We start from the raw sequence: 10,072 nt of genomic DNA, 5'->3' as shown, positions 1-10,072 counted from the left end.
TAATTTTTGTAATTTTTTTTTAAGACGGGGTTTCACCATGTTGGTCAGGCTGGTGGTCTTGAACTCCCCACCTCAGGTGATCTGCCCGCCTTGGCCTCCAAAGTGCTTGGATTACAGGTGTGAGCCACCATGCCTGGCCAACTTCTCTGATTTTTAAAAAATGTCTACTCAGCCAGGTGTGGTGGCTCACACCTGTAATCCCAGCACTTTGGAAGGCCGAGGCCTGAGGTCAGGAGTTTGAGACCACCCTGGCCAACAAAAAATTTTTAAAAATTAATTAATTAATTATATAAAAAAAGTCTACTCTACCTATAATTATGTTCAATTTTTCTTTCCAATATTGTTCATTTGTATCTTTATCTTTTTGCTTTAATATTGCCAAAAGTTCCTATTTTATTAGTTTTTGCAGTATATTTTCATTGTCATTTGTTTCTATATCTTACCTAACAATATTTCTTATTTGACAGATGTATTATTTAAAAGTACATTTAAAATTTCTAAACCTCTCTGCCTTAGAGTTGCAAAATAAAATTCTAAACATGTTTTTCCAGTAATTTTTTGTAGGTGATTTATAATTTATACTTTGATCAGAGAACATGACTTTCATGATATTAATTCTCTGATATTTGTTAAGATTTATTTTGTAGCCTTGTCTATGGTCAATTTTTATAGATAATGTGTGCTTGAAAAGAATGTGTATATTCTAATTGCCAAGTGCAAGTTCTATATATGTCTGTTAGATTAAGCTTGTGATTATATTGTTCAAATTTTCTATATCCTAAATAATTTTGATCTGCTTAATCAACCAATCACTGTGAGAGATAGGTTTAAATCTCTTATGGTGATTATTAAGTTATACATTTCTCCTTTGAGTTCTTTTTTTCATGTGAGTTTGATAAAATCTCCTTTGAATTCTGTTAAGTCTTTTACCTATTTTGAGGCTTGTTATTAGGTGCAAAAATTTTCAACTATTATGTGTTCCTGGTGAATGCTTCCTTTTTTATCATCCTTCTATTTTACTCATTGTCTTTAGCTTTTTGTTTTTTGTTTTGTTTGGTTGGTTAGATCACCAGGTCAGGAGTTCAAGACCAACTTGGCCAAGATGGTGAAATCCTGTCTTTTAAAAAAAAAGAAAAAAAATTACACACACTCACACACAGAGGAGAGAAAAGTACTCACTCTGCCCAAAAGAATAAGATGCTTACTGCTTTACTCTCCTAGCCCATTTTTTGTTATTCGAGGAAGGAGCCTCTCTTGAAAGGTTTTTTAAAGCTTGCATTTCTTTTAACTCTAGAGGAGAAGCAAAAGCAGGAAGTTAGGTTTGTTTCTTGATGCTAGTTTTACAAACTTCATTGAGAATTTTTTTTAATTTTTGGTAAAGTAGGAAGTCTAGTTTCAATTCTGTCTTTTAACATGAATTAAACAATTTCCTAGGTTTCCCTTTCTGAGAAGAACTGATTGATACACCTTTATGAGATTTGCTGCAATAGCAATTATTCAGTTTCTCTTAGAGTAAGGAAGGTCTGAGTGGATGCCTCTTGTGACTTTTTGGGAGAGCCAGAAACCATCCTTTCATTAATCCTTAGTAAAATTGTCTCTGTATTTCACCTCTTGGATATACCTTCCCAGAGACTTCACAGAAACTGGACTTCCTCTTTCCCTGTACTAAAAACCACTGTTCATGGGACTCTAATAAACAAGAGTAACAAGTTCTTATCTGGGCTGAGGGAGTCTCACCACAGTGTAATATTTTTGCATGCCATCTTTGCATAGTTATTATTTACATCATGTGTTTAGATACTATATAAAATAACATATAAAATAAAAAGTTAGCTGGGCGCAGTGGCTCACGCCTGTAATCCCAGCACTTTGGGAGGCTGAGGTGGGCAGATCACCTGAGGTCAGGAGTTCGAGACCAGCCTGACCAATATGGTGAAACCCTGTCTTTAAAAAATAAAATAAAATAAATAAATAAATATAAATAAATAAAATTTAAAAATAATAAAAATAAAAAGTTTAAAATAAAGGTAGAATTAGATGACCTTCAAAACTCTTTTAATCCGGGAGCAGGGCATTGTGGCTCATGCCTGTAATTCCAGTGACTTAGGAGGCTGAAGTGGGAGAATTCCTTGAGGCAAGGAGTTCAAGACCAGCCTGGGCAACATTATGAGACCTGGTCCCTAAAAAAACATTTTTTAAATTGCCTGGGCAACAGGGTTACACCCTGTCTCCAAACAAACAAAACCAATGGGCAGTGAACTGGGAGACTCTTTGCAATCCAAATGCTACCTAGTGTCAAAGGTTTAGCTGATTTGATTTCAGGGCACCTACAAACTTATCCTTTGTACATCACTGAGGAACCCCTGGGGTCTACATTGAGGTTTATTTTCCACTGGTCACTGTTGGTTCAAGACTAGCAGGTTCCAGGTATGAGAAGTATATCTGAACTTTTCTATGGAATCTTCTATTAGCTTGGAGAGGCAGAATTTTTTTTTTTTTTTTTTCTTAAAGACAGGGTTTTCACCGTGTTGGTCAGGCTGGTCTTGAACTCCTGACCTCAGGTGATCCTCCCGCCTTGGCCTCCAAAGTGCTTGGATTACAAGCATGAGCCAGCACGCCCGGCTGGCAGAATCGTTCAGTTAAAAACTGCATTGAATTTGGGAGTCAGGAAATCCATTGGCAAGCTGGGGACCCAAGAGAGCCAGTGGTATAGTTCCAATTCAAGACCAAGAGAAGACAGCTGTCCCAGATCAAGCAGGCAGGAAAAGTTCCCTCTTACTCGGTCTTTTGTTCTATTCAGATCTTCAGTTGATTGGATGAGGCCTACCTACATTAGGGAAGGCAGTCTACTTTATTCAGTTTATTTTACTCAGATTTAAATGTTAAGCTCATCCAGAAACATCCTCACAAACATACCAAGCAAGAATGTTTAACCAACTGTCTGGGCACCTATGGCCCAGTCAAATTGACACTAAAACTAACCATCATGGTCTCCAAATTGCCAGTGTGTTTATCAGTAAAGTTTATTTCTTACACATATCACCATTGATTTGTGTGTGTTCGGACTGCTTTCTTTACTGGCAATTGAGAGCTCTCAATTCCTTTTATCTTGTAGTGCTGCCATCTTCCAGGGATTTCTTGGCTCTTCGGCATTGTCTGCATTTAGCTAGCTGATGAATGATGACAGAAGATGTGTAGAGGACCATCTTTGTAAAGTCAGACTGGGCAATGCATAGATGACTTCCGTCCACCTTCCTTTGATCAGACCCCAACACAAAATCCCAACCTTGCTGCAAAAGATGCTGGGAAGTGTAATTTTCCTTTCTGCTAAGGAAGAAAAAATGGTGAGCATCTAGCCAATCTTGTCTAGAGCCCTAAGTAGATTTTTTTTTTTTTTCCAAGATAAAGGATCTTGCTTTGTCACCAGGCTAGACTGGAGTGACACCATACGACTCACTACAGCCTCAACACTCTAGGCTCAAGAAATCTGGAGCCTCAGCCTCCCAAGTAACTAGGACTACAGGTGTGTACCACCATGCCCTGCTAACTTTTTTATTTCTTGTAGAGACACGGTCTCCTGTTGCCCAGGCTGGTACTGGAGCTCCTGGCCTTAAGCAATCCTCCCACCTTGGCCTCTCAAAGTGCTGGGATTACAGGCGTGAGCCAGCATGCCTGCCCCCTAGCTAGCTTTTAAACTTGGGGTTATCCTGTCTCTGAGCTTGTTTTCTTCTTTGTAAAATGAGGAGGATGTGTCAAATGCTCTCAAAGGGACTTTCCAGCTCTGACCATCTAAGTCCCATGATTCTATCAAAACCTTGGCTGGGCCCTGGAAACACCCGGATTGGAGGTGGTATCTCCCAGCCCAAGAGGGACGAGCAAGAATCAGAGTTTCCCCAAGGATTTTCTAGCTGAAACCAGCAGTGCCTGGGAAATTCATTCACTTCCTGAGTTTCCCAAGAATTAGGATGACACCCACACCCCTACAGAGTGCAGCCTTACCCTAGGTCATTGTGCCAGCACCTCTTCCTGGGTGTGTGTGTGTGTGTGAATACTAATGTGGCCATGACACTTCGCCCTTATTTCCTCTCCTTCCGATTCTCATGCTGTGAAAAATGATGACCCCTAGGGCTCCTCCCCTAATGTGTTAGAGTACCATCAGAGAGGGACCGAGATATATCATCCTGGCCCCAGATTAGCCTGGAAGAGGGCTTCAGAAAAGGCTGGCTTGTATTAGGTCATTGTGTTCACAAATTGCCTTCCCTTCTGCATTTTCTGATGATTTTTGATTTATTATTTTCTTGTTTATTATCTGACTTCCCATGTTTCCGTATCTGACAGAGATCATGTCTATCTTATTTACTACTGCATCTCTAGGGCCTATAAAGTATTTTTTGAATGATTAAGTATTACTTAAATGTTGTTAAATCTAGCCTAAGTTCAGTGCAATAGGATTTTGGCTGGGGAGGTGGGAATATGCTTAAATTCATACATCTATTTATGTACACAATAATTTTTTTTTGGAGATGGAGTCTTGCTCTGTTGCCCAGTCTGGAGTGCAGTGGTATGATCTTAGCTCACTGCAACCTCCACTTCCCGGGTTCAAGTGATTCTCCTGCCTCAGCCTCCCAAGTAGCTGGGATTACAGGCATGCACCACTATGTCCAGCTAATTTTTTTATTTTTAGTAGAGGTTTCACCATATTGGCCAGGCTGGTCTCAAACTCCTGACCTTAGGTGATTGCCCACCTTGACCTCCCAAAGTGCTGGGATTATAGGCGTGAGCCACTGTGCCTGGCCAGTAATGTTTTTATCTTATAAGGTGGGCACTAGAAATGTCAGGATAATATGAGAAGCAGGCCAATAACAGACTATATGATCCTTAGCATGGGGCCCAAAAAGGTTAAAATTAAGAATGCAATTGCTATTTCTCCAAGCGAGTAAGCGTCTGCTGTCAGCATTCAGTTGGGTTGCACTTTCTCCAGTTACCTTAGTAGAGTTGTGCCATACTGTACTTACATTAGATGATGATCAATTTCAGAGTGTGAACAGGCATTTCTAAACTGGAGAGTGTAGCTGTCTCTTTTTAGTCCGACAGACTATAGGATTTAGAGTTACTCCTCATGTGTGTATCAAAGAAAATCTGGATTCCTGAAACTTGCCTTATCCCTGAAAAAAGGGCATAATTGATCTTTCCTTAGTTTATGCTTTCAATTTCACTGTGATCATTGTCCCTTTGAAAAGTCTAGTTTCCTTTGCTCACTACCTCACCTTAAAAATTAAACCTAATTTGTAAGGTAAATCTGCAGCAAAAAAATATATACCATATCATCTGTGTCAAGAGTCTGGTGCAGAGTAGACACTGAATAAATAGCCCACATTCATGACTATTTTTATCATTATTGATATCTTCTAATATGAATAACTACCACCACTTATTAAGACTTTGCTCTGTGTTAAGAAATGCACTAAATGCTCTGCATATATTGTCTCATTTAATCCTAGCAATATTCCTGTGAAGCCAAGTATCTATCATTATATATCTATGATTATATATCTATCATTATATATATCACCATTTTATAGGCAAGTAAACTAAGGCATAGAAAAGTTAAACATCTTTCCAAGGTCGGATAGTGAATATGTAACACAGCTAGGATTGAACCCCAGACAGTCTGGTTTTCAAGGCTGATCTCAGATTATTTGTACTATTTCTTTGGGGTCAGCTCATGTCACTGGTTGATTTTATTTCTCAATTAGATCATAACAAATTTTTATTCTGGAAATCCTGATGATCTTATTTTATTATTAAATCATATGCATTCAAGTCTATCCTGGTATATTTTTTTCTCTTGAAAATTCACAAGTATATTTAAGAAATTAGCCACTCATTGTTCATGGTGGCAATTTACAGACCACCTCTCCCACGCCCGGGACTATTTCATTGCCTGGTGGCCTTTGATGCCATAGTCCAAGTTGTTTCCATCTGCCTGATGGATACCAGGCTTCTCTATGTCCCTGAATAAGTACAACTGTAGGAGGCACCTGATCCAGCAACTTGCTAATGTCCAGAGGCAAAGCTGTATTCTTTGTTAACTAACTTACTGACTCAAAAATCAGAAGTGCACATATGTTTTCTTGCAGCATTTGGAAAGTGGAATTATACATTTTATCTTTGGTTGCAGACAGAACTCCTTGCAGATATTGATTATTCTTTTTTATTGTAACTTTCTGTAACTTAGAAATTTTTATTATGTTGCCTGGGCACAGTGGCTCATGCCTGTAATCCCAGCACTTTGCGAGGCTAAGGCGAGCAGATCACTTGAGGTCAGGAGTTCAAGGCCAGCCTGGTCAACATGGTGAATCCCCATTTCTACTAAAAATACAAAGCCAGGTTTGGTGGCACATACGCCTGTAATCCTGGCTACTTGGGAGGCTGAGGCCAGAGAACTGCTTGAACCTGGGAGGTGGAGGTTGCAGTGATCTGAGACTGCACCACTGCACTCCAGCCTGGGCAACCTTGAGACTCCATCTCAAAAAAAGAAAAACAAGAAATTTTCATTATGTAGCATTTGCTATATGCAGAAGAATATCTGTAATGAAAAAAGGGCATGTAAGTTGTGAGGATAATAATGTAAGTTGTGAGGATACTAATAAAATTAAAGGACCATGATCCCAGCCAGATCTTAAACACAAGAATTTTATCAATATGATTGACTCTACCTGTATACTCCTGCCCTGATCCATTCCCATCCCCCTAGCTTCATTTTTTATTACTTATTTTATTTCTATACTTTTTTTTTTTTCTGTAAGACTGGAAAGACCTGAAATGTTCTGTGACTTAAAGAAATTAGTTCTAGTTCTCTCCACAAATTTTGAATTAATAAGCATGATTGCCATGGCGGGCAACCCTACCCACCTAAACCCTTGCTTCCCGTACACTTAAATATAGGCTACAATTATTACTTCTCTATTTAGAGATTATTGTGGTTTCAGTTTTCATTGTGTCCTTGTGGGATTTGTCTGTTTTGGTTGCCATTATAAATGTCTCTTTTATTCCACCATGTGGTCACTTTCTTAAATACCTGGTGTAGCATATCTTAAATGGTGTGTGGTTTGACTGTGGTATCTGCCAATCTTAGGGATATTCTACTACTTTTGTTCCCTTCCAATTATAGAAAACATGTAATAATTTCGGTTTTGTGAACTGTCAGGGAAGGGAAGAGATCATACATATCTTAAACACCTATTAAATGTGGAGCATTTTACCAATATTTTCCCAATTTAACATTCCTGTTAATTAATTGTCATTACACCTTTATTATACATGAGAAAACTGAAACTCAAAGAGGTACTAAGTGGTGGAAACAAGATTTGAATCAGGTCTTCTGGGCATGTGATGGTGAAAAGGCATGTGATGGATGGACAAGTTCAACCTCGTGAGGGTCGGGCAGTCTCCCTCCTAGATATCTGGTTCTTCTGCTCTTCTCCCTACCCCTAATCTACCCCTAACTGAAATAAGGGATTTCAGGTGGAAATCCTAATGCCTATCCTAATCACTTCACAAGGGCATTATGGGATTTAGTGAGGCAATACTTTAAATTTCAGAAGACAGATACTATAGTTGTCAAAGGCATTATTTATGCTATTTTCTGATAGGCAGTGAGTTGACATTTGTTCTGTATTACTGTTGTTTGTAGAGGCCAGCAAAACTGAACACCCCTAATTCTGACATGATCCCAAAACTCAGGCCACCCTGTTCTCACTCATTTTCATTTACCAAGTCTGCTTACACAGACTCCAACTTGTGTGTTTTTCCCTCTCCTACTCCTCTAAGTCCTCTCACCAACATGAAACAAAGACAGCACTCTGGGGATGAAGGCCCAGAAACTAGACTCCTAGCACACGAACTCAATAATAAGCTCAGGAAACTTTTAATGGTATTTAAAATAGTATGAAAATGTGTATCAATAAGTATAAAAACAGATTAGTTCATCAGAGAGTTCTGAGGTGTACCCAGCAAGGAAGAACCTTTTAAATATACAATGATAGGGTCAGGCACCGTGGCCCATGCTTGTTATCATAGCACTGTGGGAGGCTGAGGCAGGAGGATCATTTGAGCCCAGGGGCTGGAGGTTATAGTGAGCTATGGTTGCACCACTGCACTTCAGCCTGGGCAACAGAGGGAAACCCTGTCTATATGTGAATATATAAATACAGAATGATGGTTACAACTTTGGGAGCATTTCACAAATGGAAAAACTTGTGTATAATAAGTGGCACTAGGGCCAGGCACAGTAATGCCAACACTTTGGGTGGCCAAGGTGGGTGGATCACTTGAGGTCAGGAGTTTGAGACCAGCCTGGCCAACATGGCAAAATCTCATCTCTACTAAAAATACAAAAAAAAAAAAAAAAAAAAAAAAAAAAAAAAAAAAAAAAGCCAGGCGTGGTGGCACAAAGTCTGTAATCCCAGCTACTTGGAAGGCTGAGGCAGGAGAATCACTCGAACCCGGGAGGCAGAGGTTGCAGTGAGCTGAAATAGTGCCACTGTACTCCAGCCTGGGCGAGAGCAAGACTCCAACTAAAAATAAAAATAAAAAGGTGGCACCCAACGATGTCCATTCCTGACTTATTTATTTGGTCAAAGGATCTGAATATTTTAAAATGATGATGGTTCTCCAGCTTCTCCCTTTGCCTCTGCTGTTAGGTTGGTTTCCTTCATCAGCCTGCCAATTGGTCATGGCAAAGAGAAACTGTGCATGCTAGCATTCTGAGAGTGGTTTGGAGATTTACTCCCACTAAGTTGATAAACTTCCTCCTTTTTAACGGTTTTCTAGACTAATCCTAATCATTGCATTCTTTCCAAATTCTCCACGAATGTTGCTCAGGAAGCACAAGTAGTTGTAAACCACAGAGGCTGGTTCTTACCAACTGTTGGATTAAACCTGTAGCAAATTGGACAGAGCGCAGCCTGTCCTTTCAAGAGCCCAGAGCAACTCCAAAGTGAAGAAAGAGAACTCAATTTGTATTGTGTAAATTTTACCCAGAACAGTCTCAGGAAGTATCACAGCTTCCTGATTGCAAACCTAGATAAAGTCTAAGGCCACAGCTGCTAAGGACAAAAGCCACCAACCCCCCAAAATGAAGAAAACGACATTTAAAGTCTGTGTTTGAGAGAAAGTCCCATTAAATACATAAGGGTTTAAAAGACAATTCAGATGAAGGAACTGGTTTTGTGTCTGAAGCAAAGATCACCTTTGGAAATAATAGAGAACAGGGGAGATCTGAGAGTTCCCACTGCTAATATCATGAAGTCAGTTTCTGCACAATTATTTCATTATAGAGCATTCTGAATCTAATGAAACCTATCATGGATAGGGGGTGAGCTGATGGGAGCCCATATGTTAGAACTCTGAAGTGGAAAGACTTACCCCATAAAATCTCTTCTCTGCTTACCTTGCTTTCAGTGCCTCCTCTAAAATATAAAAGCCACTGTGTTCTGTCAATCTTAAGAAAAAAGGCTCTGTGGCTTGAGAAGTAGATCAGGATTGATTGCAAAGAGCAGAATTCAAATTCCTTTGCTGACTAGTTGTATGTCTTTGTACAATTTAATCCTAGTCGCTTTGTTTGTTGGGAAGAATAATTCCTACTTGTAGGAATTGAGAGGATTGCAGATACTTGCAAGATGCCAGGACCAGAGGAAACAATCACATATAATAGTTATCCTATTATTCTTAATCAGTGGCTTTGAAATGTAACACGGCTGGCTGGGTGGAGTGGCTCACAACAATAATCCTAGCATTTTGGGAGGCTGAGGCGGGCAGATCACCTGAGGTTAGGAGCTGGAGACCAGCCTGGCCAACATTTTGAAATCCCGTCTCTACTAAAAATACAAAAATTAGCTGGGTGTGGTGGTGCACCTCTAATCCCAGCTATTCAGGAGGCTGAGGCAGGAGAATCACTTGAACCCAGGAGGTGGAGGTTGCAGTGAACTGAGATCGAGCCACTGCACTCCAGCCTGGGTGACAGAGAGAGACTCCATCTCAAAAAAAAAAAAAAAAAAAGAAAAATAGG

The sequence above is a fragment of the Cebus imitator genome, unplaced genomic scaffold (assembly GCF_001604975.1).
Source record: "Cebus imitator isolate Cc_AM_T3 unplaced genomic scaffold, Cebus_imitator-1.0 Scaffold166, whole genome shotgun sequence".
NCBI lineage: Eukaryota > Metazoa > Chordata > Mammalia > Primates > Cebidae > Cebus > Cebus imitator.
This window is presented reverse-complemented; position numbering follows the sequence as displayed.